The sequence below is a fragment of the Triticum dicoccoides genome, chromosome 7B (genome assembly GCF_002162155.2).
Source record: "Triticum dicoccoides isolate Atlit2015 ecotype Zavitan chromosome 7B, WEW_v2.0, whole genome shotgun sequence".
NCBI lineage: Eukaryota > Viridiplantae > Streptophyta > Magnoliopsida > Poales > Poaceae > Triticum > Triticum dicoccoides.
In genome coordinates this window covers 387,776,987-387,788,855 of record NC_041393.1, presented here as the reverse complement: position 1 = coordinate 387,788,855, position 11,869 = coordinate 387,776,987, and positions in this window count along the sequence as shown.

Below are 11,869 nucleotides of genomic sequence, written 5' to 3'. Positions count from 1 at the left end.
AATCGACTGACCCAAAAGTCGATTCAGTCGATTGAAGTGTAGCTAAATCGGAGCAGCATCGCAAGCAAGAGCAAGAGCGAGAGCAGCAGAGCGAGCAAGAGCAATAGCAAGAGCAGACCAGGCAGGGGACCGAGAGCAAGAGCAGAGCAGCAGCACGAGCAAGAGCTAAAGCAGCACCAGCTCCTGCTGATGTGGACGTCGCCATCGAGGGAGCGACGCCGTGGAGGAAGTGGCCACCGACACCGCCGTGGATGAGCCGCGCCGTGTCGGCTCGGGACCGAGCGCCGGCAGCACCGTGAAATCGAATCAAGAAGAAAATGCGGCGATTAGTGTACAACCTCTTTGGTGGCGCCAATTAGGCCGCAACTTCATCCGAGGAAATAGTGATAATGATGCTCTTCTGGTGGTGCGGGTGAAGACGGTGGTGTGGGAATGGAGGTGGCACGAAAGACGAGGGGAACATCAGGCAGCTCCTTGGAGGTGGAGGACGGGGTGGCTGAACCGGCGAGAGGATGAGATCGACGACGGATCCTCATCCAGTATGGTGGATGACGGACGTCGAGGTGTTGCTGTGGACGATGTCGTCGGGGAAGAGGCTCCGGCTGGGTGGCAGACGGAGCAGGGTGTGGGGTTTCATCACGAGTTTTCACGGCCTCGGTGTACGAATGGGTGGGCGGATGGGATGGCAGTGGGGAACCATGGCTTAGAGACGCGCTTGTCCAAAATGTGGGGTAAGTTACAAAAGTACCCCCACCGATTTGAGGCGGTTCAGGGGTACCACGGGCATTTCACGTGTCGGGATTTCACAGGAGGTGGGAGTTTTTGTGCGTGTTGTAATTTTGGAATAGCAAGGCGTGGGTTGAGATGGAGGGAGTTGTCGGAGCACAACGAGACAAAGATATATCTTAAATATTTCGGGCTAACAAGGCGTGGATTGAAGAAGCGGGAGTTTCGCAGCACGATAGACAAAGACGCTAGCTTGAATTTTCGGCATAACAAGGCGCGGCTTGAAATTTCGGAAGAACAAGCTTAACGTGTACCCAAAAAAAGACAATTTGCACCTCAACACGCACAACACACACACAAACACCATTTAGACAAGAGTAAGGTACACGTGCATTGCACGCATGAGATTTGGCAACCAAATTATGAATAAATACCACATTATAGCATGCAAGCTTTGAGTCATATATGCATGATGTAGATGTTCGTTTAATTCTTATAGTTCATTTCATTCAAAATCATCTAGTTTTTATAAGAAAGCTAATCTATTTTAAGATTCATGGAGTTGTGCGTTGTAACACATAAAGTAAAAATAAATAATGGCAAATCATGTAGAAAAACATTTGGGCAATTCTGATACAAAAGATTCTAGAATAAATAAGAAGTGCTTGTGCTTTGATGTTTGTGTATTATGCTTAAGTTCAACCATGGAGTCTTCTATATTATACATGTGGCGAAATCTGGTGGAATCTAGATGATATCCAATGGCCAGTAGTGCTCAAATTTGCCATCTTTGGACCATCGGATTCGCCTCATCCAACGACCATCTTTCAAAGTTAAAGTTACCCGCACACAATATAAAAATATATAAAATAATATATATATATATATATATATATATATATGTATATGTATATGTATATATATAGGGGTATAGATATAGATATGTGATGCGAAAGCCGCCCATCATCTCCAATTAGAATAGTGTGTCCATGCACGGATGCGGCGTGGCCAAATGATGTCTGCCATCGGTATCTCAAATTCAAATCAGTCTGACCTTGTTCAATGTGTATACATTACAACATGCTTGTTTCCAAACCACACCGTGCAGATCTCCGTTATATTCATGCATGCATGGGTTTCAAACATCAGGATCTCTTATTCAAATATTTGAATTCAACTTTACATTGATTATAACCTCACATATTCTTTTACACCCACACAGTAGTCTTCTCTTTATAATTGTACCACTAACTTTCTCTCGTGCATGCATGCACACACACTACCAGTCGGCATTATCCATCGCATGCATGCAATCTTTTTCTTCAGGTCGGTCTCCCATGAATGCACACACCCACACACATCCCCCTCTCCATCATATCGGGCATTCTTTATCTCTCACACGTGCATGCGCAATGATCGATGTTCCTCTATGTATGTGTGTATATATCTAGGTCTTTCATAGTTTTCCACACAAACCGATCAATCGATATATCCAGTGAGGTCTCACCCTCTTTCCCATGTCCACATCGATCAATCTATACCTCTCTATATAGGATTAACATATATAGCTAATACACCCACATTAATTATATACCCAACGTCCCCCTCTCATCATCCATGCCTTCCACTTCATCTCTCAGACGCGTGCACAATGGCGAAGACAAGGGGCAGTAAGGGCCCTGCCCCCCTCCTAACATCACTATATATCGGGGCTAATATGAATGTGATCATTAGACAATTGCTGCTAAAAATGGTTTAAGTTCATGAATTGACCCTCCTTGTAAAGGATTAGCAATGCTTGGCCCCCTAGCTCATTTATTTTTCATGGATCCACCACTGCGTGCAACAGCGCACGTGTTCGCCCCCTCTCTCTAAATATAGATCTCGCACTTGTGCATTCCTTCATAGTCTCCCTCCACTCGGCCCCTCGCACCATCTTCTAGCCCCCACCGGATATTGCCACATGTACAATCTAGTAGACTCCATGGTTGAACTTAAGCATAATGCACAAACCTCAAAACAATAGTGGTTCTCTTTTGTTCTAGAATCTTCCGTATCATAACTGCCCAAACTTTTTTTCTAGTTGAATTGCCATTATTTGTTTTTACTTTATGCTTTACAACGAACAATTCCATGAATCATAAAATAGATTAAGGGCGTCTTTGATTCAAAGGATTCTCAAAGGAATTTTGGAGGATTCTAATCATTAGGAATTTTTCCTATCTTGGTTGTTTGATTCGTAGGATTGTAAACCATAGGAATTTTTCCATATGATTCATTTGCACTAGATTTCATAGGAAACATCCCATCCACTCAAACCTCTTTGAAAGAATTCTGCGTTTCTTCTATGCACAATCAAACACTCGTACAATCGTGTAGGATTCAAGATGACATTCCACTATAATCCCATGTTTTTCCTATTCCCGCGTTCTTAGCTTTTTTATAAAAACTAATTGATTTTGAATGAGATGAACTATAAGAATTAAACGAAGGGCTACATCAGGCATATATGACTCAGAGCTTACATGCTATAGTGTGGTATTTATTCATAATTTGGCTGCAAAATCTGATGCGTGCAATGCACGTGTACCTTACTAGTACTTCGAGTATGTGCAAAACACGTAAATTAGAATACCAATGGCATGCTACACATTGTCTCTCTTACAATTCATGAAGCCACGTGGCATATGTGGAGGCGTTGTCGCGACCTCCTTGCGTGGATTGATCATAGTGACGTGCTGCTGGTTCTAGAAGAATGTACTCGTCCTCCCTGAGCCATACTAGCGGTACATGCACGAAGCGAAGATGTGCACGCACGCCACGCACGCACTCATTCCCTCGCACACACACGAGGGTACACGGGCGGACGCAATTTTGTACCAAGATCCACCCCATGTGATAATTTGACACGTGTAAAGTCGTTCACTTCATTGATGGTCAATTAATACAGCGCATACAAATTGAGTGGACATGAGGGCGGAAGAAAGATATTATTACTCCACTGCGCGCATGCAAGTAGTTAAATCGTGGGTTGCTAGTAGTACTTCCATTGGTCTCCTTCGTATTTTGTGCCAATTTTTGACAGTAACATAATATTTACGCATCTGAGCAGTGTAGTACTTGAAATTTATGTTCCGCTAAACTCATCGGGAGCCGTTTCGGGCCTCGAAACCAAAACCATCAATTAATCTTTACCTTGTTCCCATCACATTCGAAAGCCTGCTCACACCTACTAGTACGTACCAAACCTGAATGTGTTCCCACTATGCAGGTATTAGTACTAGTGCTAGTACTTAGGTTATAAAAAGGGGAACTACCTAACCGAAAATTACTCTACCTTTCCTCCTCATAAGTGCTTCTTCTTCGTCCGTCGTTGCCATGGCCGGTGAGCACAGCTCTAGGTCGAGAACTACTCGTAACAAGGGAGCGGCAACCAAGGCTGCAGAAAAAAAAGAGGGCTCGCCGCCACGCAGAGACCTCAAAAGATCTCTCACGGGCAGGCGATGGCTCCCAGGAGCGCCCTAGCCGCGGAGGCGAACATGCCGAGCCGGCGGAGCTGGAGTGGTTATCCCTCGACGGCATGCCCGATCAGCTCAATAAGCACCTCAATAAGCAGAAGGAGTTCATCCAAGGCTTGATGGAGTTGCTGAAGGAGAGCCTCGACGACATGCCCGCTGAGCTCAGTCAGCAGGGGGAGTTGACCGCCGGCTTGGTGATGCTGCTGAAGAAGAGCATTGCCTCGGAGAATAAGGCGACCGGAGAAATCCTGCGACTTCATGAGGACAAGGCGAAGCTCTGCCACGAGATCGGCCTGTTGAAGGAGAAGAACGCCGGCTGGAAGAAGCTGCATGAGAATAGTAGTTCCTCGATGAAGATGTTGCAGGCCCTCGTCATGGAACAGAAGGAGGAGTTGGCGAAGCTCCGCATCAAGCACCTGGCTGCTGTCAAGGTACGTAATGCGGCCATGGAACGGATGATGAAGGCTCGCGTCGAGAAATCCCGCGTCATGGACAAAATGAAGAAGATGGCGGAGGAGACGCGCAAGGAGATGGATGTCGTGGAGGCGATGAAGAAGAAGTTACAACTCCGCGGTGAATTAGATCATTTGGGGTGATAATATTCCTTCTTCTTTTGCTCCTGTGTTTCATCTTTTGCTTCGGGTGTTTCGCTGCACGTGTCACGTTCTTTGCGAGGCATGAATAGAACAATGGTTTTTTGAGGGAATGATAGAACAATGCTAACAATGAGATGACTAGCAAATTAGATCATTTTTATCGCCATATGGCACTGGGCTGCCGTGTTTCGTGCTCCTCCGTCACAGTACTACTCCAGTGGAAAACTTGAGTATACCGCACGGTTCTTTGCTCCTCCTCGATCAGGTCGTCGACGCATTTATACAAGCAGTCAAATCACAAGGCCCCGCCTTCCAGCAGTAATGAGCCGTCAAATCACAAAGGCCCTCGCCTCTCGTGAAACCGACCAAGCTAGACTGCCCCGCCCTCTAGCCTTTTAAAAAATGTATACTTTTGTACAACAATAGTATCTATGGATTGCGCCATGGAGCAAAACTTGAAATTAAAAAAAAGGTGGTACATATAGAGAGCGCTCGTCGCCAAATTATGCATATAGTACTATTAAAAAGGCTAGTCACAATAATGGTGTCCAGTACAACCCACCCCTCAAATAAAACTAAGCATCCTGGAATTCTTTGACAAAACTAAGCACCCTGAAATTCTTTGACAACTAAACTGCTGGCTATATGATGTTGGCCATATATATTGTACGTATATAATATGAAGAAATGAGTGGTAGTACTATACCAACTAAAAGATGAAATGTAAGAAATACTAGTATGTACGTACTGAAGAGTTAAAGTAAAGAGAAGAAACATAACATAGTTCTGCTGGGGGCTCAGCACAACACACCCCTCAAATTAAATTAAGCACACCTAAAATTAAACTTTGCAACTATTCTGGTAGACACTGCATTAGAACCACCATGAGCAACGACACTGCCACCTTACTCGGAGTCCTCGTCCACGTCCTCGACTTCATCCTTGTCCCTCTTCCTCTTGGCCGATACTTCTTTGCTTGAACCGCACACTTGGTTGTTGCTCTTCATCCAACCCTTGTAGATATTGAAGCAAAGGTAGCCATCCATTGCAGCATAGTGGATGTGGTCTATATCTAGTACATTCCGCTGCCATGCATGATGATGAAACGTGTATGGAGGTTTCTCCAGTTTACCGTACAAAGGATGAACCATGGCTCCTGCCATGGTCAGCATTGAAGGCTGACGAGAGGACACCAGCCGATTCTTCTGGAGGTCGAAGGTGTTGCCTACAACAAGGCCTATCCGACGCAGGACTTCTTTGTCATTACCAAAGTCTACATTAATGAATTTGACTATGTTGCTCTCGAGGAAGTCCTTAAAATCCTGGCACTCAACGTCGCCATGGCATATGTGGTAGACCAAGCATAAGTCATGCACGCAAACCTGGATCACGATGGGCTTCTTCCTCTCTTCGTCCTTTAGATCCTTCTCTCGTCCCAGGACTGTGGTGTACTCAACATCTAGCCCAGTGACCCACTCATCATCTGAGTCTTCGAACATGCGTCTGAAGCGATAAAGGCATCCTTTCACCGTCGCGGAAGAACGGGTGTAGATGACATCGAACTCATCGCCGGTGATGGTTCTAACCTGGTACTCACCGCCGATCGGGGAGATTTGGGACGCCATGGATTTGGGAGGAGGGTTAGGGTTAGTGGAACTGCCGTGATGTGAATGGACGGGACGACTAGGAGCGAACCGACGTAGTATTGAAGGACATGCGGGGACGAGTAGGAGCGAACTGCCAGCGTGCGAACGGCAGGGTAGTGGCTTTCAATTCTCCCATGATACGGGCTTCCGAGAGCCCTTGGATCTGAGATCGAACGGTTGAATGGCGTGATTCTAGACCTATGGGTGAATATCCTATCCTGGAGGGTTATTCTGCAAATTTTCAGCAACTTAGCATGCGACCGTTTGATCTCAGATCCAAGGGCTGCCAGCAGCCCGTATCATGGTCACGCCTACCACGACCGTCGCATCGCTCGTGCGGTCGCGCCCTTGGAGATTTTACACGGTGCGTTAGGCTATCTGATGTTGGCATGTCATACATAGTCATCACTTAGTCACTCATACTACAACAAGGTTTTGGCTATAAGGTTGGCTATAAGTGTATTTATGTTTTTTACTTCTCTCTATCTCTTTCTTCGTACTCCCTCCGTCCCATAATATAAGAACGTTTTTGACACTAGTGTAGTGCCAAAAACGTTCTTATATTATGGGACACATGGAGTACTAGTATTTATTGCATTTGCCAAGGAGTGACCTCTTCCAATGAAATGGTGTTGCTAAGTTTGCTTCATTTAATTAGCTATAGACTCAAAATTGTCTTTTCACCTAGGTACACGCGCTTAGCTCCGTTTCTTCCTTGGGTCACCAAACTAGTCTCTCTCTTCTTGATTAACTTGCCACATCAGACTTTATGCCTATGTGGCAAGCTTAGCACTTGTAGGAGCAAGTAAGTACAATATGGCATTTTTGCATATGTGGAGGAAAGAGAGGCAAGGAAAAAGTGGAGAAGTGGGCTCTCATGCAAGAGCCAGCCTCTACTACATGGTGGAGCATTGGGAGAGGCACCTATATGGAGGTGGTCAGGAATCAGGAGACTCACGTCGGTCGTAGTGCCATAGTTAAAATGATAATGGCAAGTCAAATCACGGGGCCCCACCTGTCCAGCAGTAACTCGCTGTCAAATCACACAGCCCTACGTTTGCAGCAGCCTACTCCCTCGTCTTCTTGCGTCTCTGTCGAACCGACTAGGCGGAACTGCCCCGCCCCTACCGCGCAGGAAAAGCCCCGCCCTCAACTTTTAAATAGTATACAGTATACTAATTTTGTATCCATGGATTGCGCCCGCACCATGGAGCAAAGCGTCTAGAAAACGGCGGTACACATGTACGAAGTATACAGCACGCTCGTCGCGTTCGCGTCGCACCCCAGACGGTCGGTCGGTCTGGCACGCTGCTCTCCGAATGGAACGCGCGTCATATTGCGTTTGCACACACATGTGGGACGGCAATTAAGAACCGACCATAGGCACACTCCCCGGCCCCGCAAGTCGGGTGACTTAATAGAAGAGGGAGACGAGCGATAGTACTAGATAAGTGTTGTACTACGTTGGTTCTTGGACGATCCCTGCAAGACAAGGAAGATCAGTTCGTCCATGCATGTGACCAGACTCCAGCAGACACGCCAGGATTGGCTATCATCTACATATCGTGCAGGTTGTGTTGTACATGGCTGTAGTTGTGGTTAGAAATCCAAAAAAAGGTTTCTTGTCATCTCGCAAAATTAGGTGTCATGTGCTTCAGATCACTGCGAGGGTTAAACGGCGACAACTGAGTTGGGCTAGTCATTGGGGGCACATGCACGAACAGTGACTACTCGGTTGCCATCTAGGTCAAGCCGGATATGTTAATTAGGACATCTATCGACGGACCCCTTTTCTACGAGTTTATCTTTAATTTGAGCTTTGTTCCTCATCTAGTTTGTCCGTCGGGATTCATGTTGTCTCCTTTGGGCAGTGAGGTTATGATTTCTTGTCATGTGGCATTTTTTCATGTTATATGTTATAATCCGGTGCTTCAGATCAAAATGACGACAACTGCGCCTTCGGGCCACGTGCATGAAGACTTCTCGACAGTCATTGACGAGGTCAAGCCGGCTCCGGTAGACAAAAGAAAACTAGTACTACTCCACTATATAGGCAGGAGCCTCCGCGCTTGCTTGCTAGTGTTGCTCTCTTCACACTGTCTCGGCCTCTCCAGATCTAAACATGACAGCGGTGGCCACACACTCTCTCTCTCTCTCTCTACTCACCGCTGGTCACAGATCCAACCGGATCCTCTCTGCCGGGGAAGGTGAGAAGGTGCAACGTTCACGCGGTCGTCCTCGGCGATAGCTCTTACCCACTGCTGGGTGCGTTCCGATCAGCCTGCCTTGCCGTTCTCTCCCAAGCACCGCTGGCGAGGGAGGGCCTCCGACCCCTTCTTCCTTGCTGCCGTAGTGTGGGCAGATCCGGCCTCCCGCCGCCCACCTAGCGACATCCCGGCGACCATCAGGTATAACTTCCTTCGAAACCGGCCTTGCTCTACTTCCCAATCTCCTGACGTCACTGCATTTGTATCTTTTACTATTTCTCAGGCCCCCTCGTAGATTAGATCGATCGGCTGTCCGAAAACCACCTAATTTTTTTACATTTAAGAGGTAAAACTAGTTCATGCACTCGAATCTAGTACTACTTGGTTCAAACAAGGAAGAAAAGGGGTGGGGTGGGGGAGGATTTGTTGCCTGAATCTAGGACTTGGTCGAAAGAGGAAATAATGGGGGCGAAAAGTAGCAGAGATTGGCTATCCAACTGGTCTCTAGGTATAATAGGGAAATAAAGGGAAACGCAGTACAAACTCAATATAAACCCGATCTATTGGTTGAAAAGGAAAGAAAGTGGGGACTGGGGACAAGTCAACAGAGTAAGTCCAGCACTAGATTTGCTAGCCTCACACAATATAAGGTGGCTATACCGAACAAAAATGGGACCAACCCAGATATCATGTTCTGATGTTTGTTGCCCCGAGCCACTCTTATGTAATGCCACTGGTAAAATAGCAGTCGCACTGTTAGAAGTAAGGACACGTTAAACCAATGTTGTTTTCAATGTAATGCCTCCAGTAATATGAATCAATGGCACTTCTTTACATGTCCTGCTAAAAAATCCCATTAAGATAAGTTGGTTCTTTTCGTTAGAAATGCAACTGTCCTGGTCCGCCTACTCTCCCGTGCCCAAAGTAAAGTCGTATTTAACGGTTGTCATGGTTAATCGTAATGCCCACACTAATATATAGCAACGTCACTGCTTTAGAAATTGTTACTGTCCTTGTAGGATTGCCATTCAGATAAGGAACATGCTTCTTTTCATTTGATGCATGTTTCATCACTTGTTAGTCACCCTCCTTTCCACCTTTTTTGTGCAAACAGAGATATACATTTCACGCTCGATCTTAGTTGAACTGCACAAATGATATCCAAATTATAGTTGAGCATTTCAGGAGCTTCACAACCAACCTTGATGTTGATCAATTTTATTGCAACTAAAGAAGAAGAAGCTCTGTGGGTTTCGTTTTCTGATGGAAATGGAACCGGGGCTGGAGCCCTTTTCTTAAAAAAATTTGAAGAAGAAGCTGCTAGCTCACGGGACATTGCTTCATTTTAGGTGAATTGCACCAAAAGGTCCCATGAATTGAATCATCCATGTTGGTGACTGAAAGAGATAGCTTCAGCATCCCAGTCTAAGCACCCCCGGCCTCCATCCTTGCGACGCACGGTACACCTCGTTTGCCACCGGTTCGACCCTAGTGTCACTGATAAAATGAAGTAATAATACAGTTAAAATAGAGCGAGTGTCATCTCTATCATTTCATTTCCAATGTAGATAAAGAAAGTTCTTCTCTTTGTTAATGTATGTTTCATCAACTAGTCCCACTGTTAATGTTTAAGCGTTTCTACAAACTGGGGTGCTTAATTTTAGTTGATATGTACAAAAATAGAGATTTGAATGTCTCAAGGCGCCTCCTTGTACTACTGATGTACACTAATGTTCATCACTGGTAGAAGGTGTATCTGGGAGACTTGGGACGATGTCCAGTATGAGGCGTGCCGTATAAGGCGTCGCAGGGCCCATCTCGCCCTTGCAGCATGGCTTACTATGATACTATCGCAATATTTTCTTCTATTTATTTTGTGTGTTTCATCAACTAGTGCCACTATAATGTAATCACGCTTTTTCATTATCTGTGCAAACAGGGTTATTCAGCTGCATTTTGGTGGAACTGCACAAATGTACGTATGGAACCGGCATATATGCAGAGTGCGAGGTGTGCCAAGTAAAAATTACCGACACCAACCATGTTGCATGCATGCATTGGCATCCACCACCACCAGTGGGATGTGTGGTGCTCTCTGTGAACGGATCTTTCTCGGCAGCAAATCCTCTAACCAAATACTAGTAGCTTATATTGGCAGTTTTCTAGGGAGTACTCTTTTCTGAAAGAAGCACCAATTCTATTTTTCTTTATTTGTACACTGTGTCACAACTTTGACCCAAAGGTCCAGAGCTATTTTAGGGTGATTGGCGTAGTACTCGGAGACTGATTGTAAGCATGATTTTCATTAGTTGTCACACTGATTGTAAGCATGAGCAGGTGGAAGATTAGGTTAGTGCAAAGCTTACCTTAAACCCTACCGCCGCCGTTGAAATGAGGCGAGCGTCGAGGGAACCGTTGAGAACGGCGGGGAAACAACGTCGCGCCATCCGGCCTCCTCTTGTGGTGGGAGAATGAATACTCCTGTGGCTCCGGCTGGCTCTGCACCCTCACGAACGGCACACCATACTCGATCGATTTGTTATCCTCTGGGTGCTCGACCTTCGACCTGTATGCCCACCACCTCCGCCTGACTGTCGCCTCGGACGAATCTGTCTGCTCCATCGCCCAAAAGAGATACTCGATGAACTCGGAGGACTGCAGCGTGACTGTTGCCGAGGAGTACATGTACATCGCCGCCCTCATCGATGCCGTCTTGCTCTTTCGCATACATTGCCACATGGCCTGCACCGTCCTCGAAATCTCCCACTCATTGTCAAACCAACTAAGGATCTCCTTCAACCTGGATAGCTTTGCCTGGTTGCCGCCGGCGATCTGCCTGATTCGCTGCTGCATCCTCTCCATAGATGTCCTTCTGAGTGGTCCGGTTCTAGCTTTGGAAGATGGGAGGAGAGACGATGGTCTTGCAATAGAGAAGAGGGAGAGGCGAGACGGTGGTTTTGGAATGGAGATGATGGAGAGGAGAGGAGGTGGTTTTGCAATGGAGAAGATCAGAACAGGGAGAGGCGAGACGGTGGTTTTGGAATGGAGATGATGGAGAGGAGAGGAGGTGGTTTTGCAATGGAGAAGATCAGAAGAGGGAGAGGCGAGACGGTGGTTTTGGAATGGAGATGATGGAGAGGAGAGGAGGTGGTTTTGCAATGGAGAAGAGGGAGAGG